We start from the raw sequence: 7,202 nt of genomic DNA, 5'->3' as shown, positions 1-7,202 counted from the left end.
CAGCACTTCTGGTTTGCCCTGTGCATGGACCGAGCATGTTCCCGTGGCCAGAAATAAAAGTCCTCAAGCAGGAAGTGACAGGTGTTCACAACAACAGGTTTCGGTGTACAGAGGTGAATGCCAAGGGTGATGTGTGAGACACTGGCAGCATCAGCTACTCCCCGCCCCTCCGATGAGAGAGTGAAACCCTCATATGGCACAAAGCAGCTGCAGGGAGCAGTCTTAGGAGCTTCTCAGGTGGGGGTCTGAGAAGACAATGAACCCAAAGCTGCGTTGGAAAAATTCTAAGAGTGGGGACTTTTTGGTTTGCGGGTAGGCAAGAGTTTCTGAAAGGAAAGACTCCCCTACATGAGGGGGATGGGGGCCCCCCAGAACACAGGACCATGTCCCCACTGCTGAACTCCACCTATGCCACCTACCTCCCCATGAGAGTCAATCCTCTGACGTGAACAGTAGAGTCTTTGTCTACAGAAAACAGGCTTGCATTGCTTAAGAAGAATCCTTAACTTCTTTCTTTTAGCAAATTATTGGTATAACGGATGTGCATTTCAGCAGAAAAATGTAGACATAAAACAAATATCTTTTAATTTTTTACAACTTAAATGGAGCTCAATGTCTACTATAAGCCCCATTCTGAGTTGATTTTACCTTAGTCTCAGTTGGTTGAGGGCATGTGCCCAAGTTTCTGGGAGGCCTCCAGGAATCCAAAGCATTGGTAAGTGGGCTCTGGTCTGCATCATTACTGGCCACGTCAGCATCATATGGGATATGTTCTTTTGATCTTGTCTTCGGTGGTCAGTTTACACAAGTCCTTGCTGGCCCCACCCTTGTCCCTGACTGCATAATTGCTTGGGGGCTGGCTGTCACTCAGCTAATTCCTGTACCCCTCCAGATGCACAGGGTAGACTAAGGTGATGGGCTTAAGTCTGTCATTTCCCCCCATTTGTTCTTTTTTCTTTGTTTCTCTTTTTATCTGGCCTTCCTGTATATTACTTGAACATTTTAAAAGAATTCTATTGATTTATCTATAATGTTTTTGAGTGCATAACTTTGTGTAACTTTTATAGTGATCGCTGTAGGTATTACTACACACACACACACACACACACACACACAAACATACACACCCCCATCCATTATTGCAGTCTATTGGCATCAACATTTTACCAGCTTGAGGGAATTGTAGAAAACTTACCTCCCTCTAGGACCTTTTATTGTTGCTCATGTATAATATAATTGTCTTAAATATTTCCTCTACATACATTGAAAACCACATTAGACAGGATTATAATTTTTGCTTCAACCATACACAAGCTCAAGAGATGGAAAGCCTATTGTATTTACCCATATTTTTTATCTTTCTTCTTTCCTGATGTTCTAAGTATTTCGTCTGTTATCCTTTCCTTTCTCTTTAGAGAATTTTCCTTAGACATTCTTTTAGAGGAGGCTTCTGGCAATGAACTCTCTTCTTACCCTCATCTGAGAATGCCCTGATTTCCCCTTCACTCCTGAAGGATATGTGAACTCGATATAGAATTCCAGGTTGACAATTCTTTTTCTTTCAGCACTTGAAAAATATCATCCTCCTTCCTTCTGGTCTCCATGGTTTTGGATGGATGGAAAATCTATTAACATTCTAATAGTTTTCCCCTTATAGGGAGTACATCCTTTCTCTCTGTTTTCAAGACTTTTTTTGTCTTTGGTTTGTTTTCAAAAGCTTGACTATGATGTGCCTTGGTTTTAATTACTTTGGATTTATTCAATTTGGAGATTGCTCAACTTCTTGAATTTGTAGTTTTATGTCTTTTTACCAAATTTCAAACTCAAACTTGAGCCATTATTTATCCAAATATAGTAGTTTCCCCTTATCCATGGGGGACATGTTCCAAGACCCCCAGTGGATGCCTGAAACTGTGGGTAGTACTAAACCCTATATATAGTATGTTTTTTTCTATATATACATACATGGGATAAAATTTAATTGATAAATTAGGCACAGTAAGAGATAATAACTAATAATAAAATAGAATAGTTATAGCAATATGCTATAATAAAGGTGGTGTGAATGTGATCTCTGTCTCTCTCAAAATAGCTTATTGTACTATACTGTGGGTAACTGAAACTCCAGAAAGGGAAACCATGAACAAGGGGGGGACTGCTGTACTTTTCAGATCCACACTCTTTTCCTCTCCTAGAACTCACATGATATGAAAATTAGATGTTTTGTTATAATCTCACTGGTTCCTTGGGCTCCTTTCTTTCCTTCCTTCCTTCCTTCCTTCCTTCCTTCCTTCCTTCCTTCCTTCCTTCCTTCCTTCCTTCCTTCCTTCCTTCCTTCCTTCCTTTCCTTCTTCTTCTTTCTTTCTTTCTTTCTTCTTTCTTTCTTTCTTTCTTTCTTTCTTTCTTTCTTTCTTTCTTTCTTTCTTTCTTTCTTTCTTTCTTTCTTTCTTTCTTTCTTTCTTTCTTTCTTTCTTTCTTTCTTTCTGTGACAGGGTCTCACTCTGTTGCCCAAGCATAGTTCACTTTAGCTTCAAACTTCTGGATTCAAGTGATCATCCTGCTTCAGCCTCCTGAGTAGCTAGTACTATAGGCATGCATTACACCAGCTAATTTTTAAATTTATTTATAAAGATGGGGTCATATTATGTTGCCTAGGCTGGTCTCGAACTCCTGGCCTCAAGCAATCCTCCTGCCTCAACATCCCAAACTGCTGGGATTACAAGCATGAGCTACCACACCTCCTTCTCTCCCTCACCTCCTTCTCTCCCTCCTTTCCTTCCTTCCTCTCCTTTGTCTATTTTCTCTCTCTTTTGTATTTCATTCATTCACTATTTCCTTTCTCTATCTTCTTCACTCTGCTGTTGAGCCCCTCAGCTGAGTTTTCTATTTCAATTATTGCATTTTTCAAGCTTAAAAATCTCTGGTTTATCTGTTCATCTTTATATCTTCTATTTCTTTGCTGAGATTTTCTATACCTTTACCAAGACTTTTTAGTTTTTCATTTGTGTCTAGTGTGCTTGCAATTTTTCAGTGGAGCACTTTTACCATTTTAATGGCTGTTTAAAAATTCTTCTCAGGTAATTTGAACTTTTGTGTCATCTTGGTGTTGATGTATGTTGATTTTTTTTTTTTTCATACAAGTTGAAAGTCTTGACTCTCCATAAGGTCTTTTTTTTTTTTTTTTTTTTTTTTTTTTTGAGACAGAGTCTCGCTTTATTGCCCAGGCTAGAGTGAGTGCCGTGGTGTCAGCCTAGCTCACAGCAACCTCAAACTCCTGGGCTCAAGCAATCCTCCTGCCTCAGCCTCCTGAGTAGCTGGGACTACAGGCATGCGCCACCATGCTCAGCTCATTTTTTCTATATATATTAGTTGGCCAATTAATTTCTTTCTATTTATAGTAGAGACGGGATCTCGCTCTTGCTCAGGCTGGTTTCGAACTCCTAACCTTTAGCAATCTGCCCACCTCGGCCTCCCAGAGTGCTAGGATTACAGGCGTGAGCCACCGCACCCAGCCTCTCCATAAGGTCTTATTTGACCCCACCCAACTGGGAGATGGAGGAGTGCCTCATTAGTGCCAGGTGGAGGTGGGAGTCCTGGGTCCTCAAATAGTTTCCACTGAGTGAGGGTGGGAGGGGCTTCTATAGGATATACAGAAGGATTGTATTTGGGATGAAGGGCCTGGCTACCTACTCAGCCTTCTCTGACACTCCCCACAGGGGCCTCCTTTCATCCTGGTGAGGGTGGATGTCCAGGCTCCCCTATTAGCCTTTGCTGGTGGGGTGGGGGTGGGGCTGTGTTTTTGTGCGGAGTCTGGCTGTAGTTGAACATATATTGTCTGAAGGTGTTCTGTCTTGCTACGCTAACCCTTCTGTGGTCCTTTGATAAGAGATAGCAGGCTTTTCTTGGGGCTTTATTTTTCATCTACACTGGTTGGCATTTCTGGGTTGCTGCTAGTACCCAGTGTGGCATGAAACCAAAATGAAAACCTATGGAACTTACTGTCATGTCATCCTTCAGGCTCTCACGTCCCTGGCTGGTCTGCCTTCTTCTCTACTTTTCAGTCTTCTTATGTTTGTGTTATAGGTAATGTCCAGGCTTCTTAGCTGTACTTAGCTGGAGGAATAAGGAAAAGTATTAAATACTTCATCTCTCTAGAAATGAAAGCCCCTCTAATAGATTTCAGAACTCAAAAAAGAGCCAGGAACCAGATGTCAAAGCCTATAATGAATGAACTCTATGCATATGAAGTTCTAGAACAAGCAAACTAATCTATGATGATAGAAATCAGAATAGTGGTTACCTCTGGGAGCTATGGCCTGGGAGGCAGCAGGAGGGAGCCTTCTGGGCACTGAAAATGTACTAGACCCAGATTGGGATGAAAGTTACATTGTTGAATATATATGTAAAAGTCCTTTAAGTTGTTCACTTAAGATGTGTGCACTTTACAGTACATGTTCTGCACCTCAATAAAAGAGTTTCATAAGGTGAGGGAGGCTCCTATTTTTCTTTTTCTGCTTCATTTCTTCCATGAGGCAATGAGTAGACCATGGTCCAGCTGATGGCCAAATGAGGGATAGGTCACTGGCCAACCAAGAAATACCAGAAACAAACAAACAAATCTGGTTAGTACTTTGAAATTATTATTTTGTTCCACTAGTGACAAAGGTATGCTAGTGGTCACTCCGGAAGGCATCGAACGTGACTGTAAGGGTGGGGTCGGGGCAGAGGAGAGACTAGCCCAGCCCCCTGCGTCCCTGTGGTCCATGGACACTTTTCATCTTTGAGAGTAGGAGGAGGCCAGTGCCTAAAAGGCTTTTCTCTCCTCCATCTCCTCTCTCCGTCTCTGTGCTGCAGTAGGTCAAGGACAGGTTCCTCTCAACAGGTTGACTTTGATTCACCTGACGTTGCCCATCAGGCGAGGTCACTGCCGGCCTCAGGACCACTCTCTCACCTGCTCACCTGGGGGATGTGCTCCCTGTGGCGCGAACCGGGTTCCCTTCCAGTGGCAGCTGAGGTTCCCCATCAGGGCTTGGAGGGGACCAAGGAACAGTGGGAGCAGGGCAGGCCAAGGCTCTGAGCTGGGGGCCTGATGTCTCAGGTCCTCGCCTGAGAGATGCTGGGAAAGGAAGCTCATTTCCTGAGCACCTGTGATGTGATGTGCACTTTCATACGGCTAATAAATCCTATAGTGACCCTCAGATAAGGAAACTGAAGTGTAAAAGAATTTAAAACTAGGTCTAAAAATAAGGGAAATAGAAAATCGCCGTTAGGTAAACCCTACAGTAATAATAGTTGCAGGTAAGATCCACTAACGGTTGCTAAAAGCAGTGGGAGAAAATTTGATGAGAAACAAAATCTCAAAGTATCTCCTAGGTATATTTATTAATTATAAGGGAAAAAATCTAGGTCATTAAAAGCTATTTAAAAAATAGCACAAGGCATATACTAAAAGATGAAAAGATTTTTAAAAAGTAAAGAAAAACATAAACACCAGGTGAGAAAAGAAATTTAAAAAAATTTAAAACTGTAAAGGAAAAATATGAAAGTGAAGAAACCCAGTAAAGACCACCTTAACCAGGAGCAATATCACCTCTTGCAACAATTTAATCATGCTAAAGCACATTGAGGCAGGATTCCATGGAATCCCATCTAAATGGCAGGATTAGAACCCAGAGCCCATACTCTTTTCACTCTAGGCAAGAAAGGTATGGAGGCCAAGGGTATGCGGTGGCTCCTTTCTGGAGGGTTGCACTGCTGACTGGACATGCACCCACCTCACTGCTTGGGCCTCACTGCTATCGTGTGCTGTGTGGCTAGAGTCCACATCCCTGCCTGAGTCCTTTCTCCAAAGCAGGAAGGTGGTCTGTCTGCGATGGACAGAGATCAGACCACCTTCACAGCCTCAACCAATGACCAAGAGGAGTAAGTGCATAAACACCCCAGTTCCCTTTCCCCTCTGATAGGGTAGCACTGAGGCGTGTTCCACATTGGCTCCCAGACTTCTTCTGTGGGCTTGAGCTCCAGCTGCCCACGGGTGGTAACTTGTTAATAATGCACCTGTATTGACTGCCTTCCCTTCCCTGTCTCACTTTCCACTCCCCTACCAAGTGTTTCCTGGCGTCACCTCCTAGTTACACTACTTGAATCCAATTCCTTGTCTTAAAGTTGGCTTCTGGGAGAACTTAAACTAAGAAACCTGCTGAAGGACATCACAGACAAATTGCACGCAGCAAAGTCATCTATGCATGGGCTGCCACAAACAGCTGCCCAGGCTGTTCACTGCATAACTATTGGAGTTGTACAAATCGGTGCCTGTATGAGTTTCCTATTGCTGCTGTAACAAATTAGCTTAAAATAACACAAATGTGTTATCTTAGAGTCCTGGAGGTCAGAAATCCAAACTGGGTTTCACTGAGTTAAAATTGAGGTGTTGGAAAGGCTATGTTCCTTCTGGGGCCTCTAGGAGATGGACTGTTTCCTTGCCTTTCCAACTTCTTCAGCCTTCCTGCATTCTTTGGCTCGTGGCCTCTTCTACCATTTTCAAAGCCAGCAATAGAACGTCTTCAAATTCCTCTCTCTTTCTCTGTCACACACACACACCTTTCTTTGTCATCGCACCTTGTTTGATGACTGCCTTGCTTCCCTCTTTCCTTTATAGGGACCCTTGTGATTACACTGGGCCAACCTGGATAATCGAGGAGAATCTCTTCCTCTCAGGATCCTTAAACACATCACATCACATCACAAATTCCCTTATGCCATGTAAAGTAATATATTCACAGGTTCTGGAGATCACAATGTGGCTATCTTATCATTATTCTGTCTGTCACAGTGCCCATGGCCCAGGGTCCAGAATAGAAGGGGCTCTAGGTTGGCAGCACCTGCCCAGAAGAAGCCAGTGCTAGGGGGTGGGGAGAGGGTGGGGTAAGGGGCTATGATCTAAATGGAGAAATACACGGAGACATATTTCTGTGATTACACAGTGCGTGGGTGTGTGAGTGTGAATGTCTGTGTCTGGGGGGAAGGAGGTAGAGGAAGTGGGACCAGGGTGACAGTGACCAGCAGGCTGGAAGGAACATAAGGAACAGTAAGGAGAGGAGACAGGTAGGGTGGATCTACTTATGAGGAAGTGGCCTGGGCTGGGGTGGGGCTACAGAGAGGCAGAGCGAGGGTGGAGCCCAGGGATTTTATAGAGAGGAGTT

The sequence above is a fragment of the Microcebus murinus genome, chromosome 16 (genome assembly GCF_040939455.1).
Source record: "Microcebus murinus isolate Inina chromosome 16, M.murinus_Inina_mat1.0, whole genome shotgun sequence".
Lineage (NCBI taxonomy): Eukaryota > Metazoa > Chordata > Mammalia > Primates > Cheirogaleidae > Microcebus > Microcebus murinus.
The sequence above is the reverse complement of the archived record's forward strand: the minus strand, read 5'-3'. Positions refer to the sequence as shown.